General features: G+C 35.2%; 1 non-coding gene across 1 annotated transcript; it reads left to right on the top strand.

Moving 5' to 3' along the window:
- The first annotated feature begins 1,133 nt into the window (after positions 1 to 1,133).
- LOC114622568 lies at positions 1,134 to 1,198 on the top strand. The gene has a single exon (XR_003711630.1). It is a non-coding gene; the product is annotated as a U7 small nuclear RNA (small nuclear RNA).
- The last annotated feature ends 1,522 nt before the right edge of the window (positions 1,199 to 2,720 follow it).

Consider the following 2,720-nt stretch of genomic DNA (forward strand, 5'->3'; position numbering starts at 1 on the left):
GACAATCAGACATAGGTCTCAGTGTTCTTTGAATTTTCCAAGAAATACTCTTTGATATAAGACTTGAAAATAATTTTCTTTTTAGAGTTTAACCCTTACAAAAGATTATGTTTTATCTCTAAATTCTTGCATGAATAATTGACCTGAGACTGAAGCCATCTCAATAAATAATACCTGAGTAGAGAAAAAAAAACTATCTTCTTAAATTAGATGATTCTTCATTTCCTATTTACCATGGAACAATCATTCCCCATTGCTAATATCTAAATCTTTTTCAGTGGAGTTTTGCTTTTAAATTACTTATATATGGAATGTGAAAACATTTCATCTTATATATGCTTCCTTTGAGACAAACTGGTTAAATAACCTGAAAATCCTATTACTGAATATTTAAATTTTATAAACAAGCATTCAAAAAGAACAAGTCTGCTGGGTCCTGCATAGCCATGTGAATGGAATAGTGTGACACAGTTCTTGCCCCTGGAGCAGAGCTAATGGGACTGTTAGTAGGAATAAGGATTGTTTGTATAGTAATGTGCTTATTTTCATGTTCCTTCCACAGGGAAAGCCTTCCCTGCCAAGGTTAATGAGTCCTTGATAATTAGAAATAGCACAAGTCCTGGAGGCAAGGGTGTGTCCAGTGTTCCTCAGGGAAAAAAAAAAAAAAGGTAAATTCTGTGACCTTCAGGACAGCCCTTAAGGATGTCGAAAGAACTCTTAAAACATGAGTTCAAAAACATGTAAAAAGTATTTCTCAACTAAAGATGCAATTATATGAATTATATGAAGGGCTTCATGAACCCAAAAAAACAGAAGCAGCTGCACTATGAACCAATTTGTCAGAAAGATATTAAGGAAGAAGATAAAGAGATGTAGGGGGTGGTGATCACAGGGCAGGTTTCCATCCAGCTAAATTTATTGTATGTGATTACAAAGGCAGGCAGATCTCTGAATTTATTTGCAATGTTTAAAGAAATAAATGTACTTGCATTCTTTTCCTAAGAATCAAGGGGCTAAGATCATAAAATGATGATTCTTGGGATAATCAAAAGCGATGTAAATGATTGAATTAATACGTAAATAAAGACTGGGCTTTGGTCTATAAGAGAGCTACCCAGAGAGAACTGCTTAGAGAGTGAACACAGCTCTTTTACAATTTTTTCTAGCAGTTTTTCTGATTTTGTTCAGAAAAATCCAAAAGCTTCTTTAGATTTTTTTTTCGAGCAGTTTCTCTGACTTTAGTCAGAAAAATTCAAGAATTTTTTTCTAGCAGCTTTTCTGACTTTGATCAGAAAAACCCATGAGCCATTCAGAGAAATGTTAGATATATATATTTTTTTTTGCATGAGAAATATGTCTCTACCAGAGACCTGTCTCAAGTAGAAAGCTATCACAAGCAAACTACAGAGCCAAGAACTGTCTACAGAGCTGCCTGGAGATCCATCTTGAGCCGACAACACAGCTGTTAGCTTGTACCCACAGATGACTTACAGTCATTTCTTCCACTGTTCCCAAACACTCCTTCCTCAGAACCACCTCTCCAAGCAAAGTCTGGTCCTTAGCATAAGTGAAAGTTAGGTATGGCATTTAGAAAAACAAAAAATATTTCTACATTCATAGTTCAACCGTTATGATTATTTGAATAAATTTTTAGAAGGCAGTTAACAAATTAAAAAAATAATCATGATGAAATCTTTAAAGAAAATGTACATAAAGTTCTAAGGAAATGGCATTGAGGTGAGAGTTGAATGTGATGATCAGAGAATCTGGATCCCTAGTAACCAAGAAAAGGATGATGAATATGGCAGTCTGATTATAGTACCAAAACTCAGGAAACAGATACTTGGATACTTGTGGCAAGCTGGTTAGCTAAACAACCAAAGCTCTTCTTTCAGTGAGAAATACAACCTCCAAATATAAGGTAGAAAGTTCTGATGAGAACAACCAACTTCAACTGTGGACTTTACACACATAAACACCCATGGGTAAATACACAGTTGGAAATGTATATGCACACATCTTGAATATTGTAAAAATGCAAAGCCAAAGGAACTTTTCCATAACATACACAGAAGTATATAAATTAAAACACCAACCTGAAGGTCATTTTTTAAAGAACCACAAGTAGCACAGTGAATGAAGTAGACTTCTAAGATTGACTTTGTCACTTAAATGTTGCACTTGACTTGAAATGCTAGACAAAGAAATTAGACAAAAGAATTAAGTTGTTCCTAAATTGAAAAAGAAGAAATAAGTACATCTTTGCTTTTATGGCATGGTAAATGCAAAAATTCAAAAGATTTTAATATACTTCCCAGAACTTAAAAATAAATTATGTAGATGCAGAATACAAATAGTAATACACAAATTGGAAGTGTTTTCGATATTAATATAAAAAATCTAAAACATAATTGATGTGATCATCATATGCAAACACTGTTGTGGATGTCCAGAAGTGCATGCTGATAGGAGCCTGATATACCTGTCTCCTCAGAGGCACTGCCAGAGCCTGATATATACAGAGGCGGATGCTCACAGCTAACCATCTACAGGGTTCTCAGTAGAGGAGTTAGAGAGAACACTGAAGAAGTTGAAGGGGCTTGTGGCCCCATGGGAAGAGCAACGATACCAACCAACCAGAGCTCCCTGGTTCTAAACTGCTAGCCTGGGAACACACATAGAGGAACCCATGTCTCTAGCAGTATTTGTAGAGGAGGAAA

The sequence above is a fragment of the Grammomys surdaster genome, unplaced genomic scaffold (genome assembly GCF_004785775.1).
Source record: "Grammomys surdaster isolate TR1022 unplaced genomic scaffold, NIH_TR_1.0 189, whole genome shotgun sequence".
In the NCBI taxonomy this organism is placed as follows: domain Eukaryota; kingdom Metazoa; phylum Chordata; class Mammalia; order Rodentia; family Muridae; genus Grammomys; species Grammomys surdaster.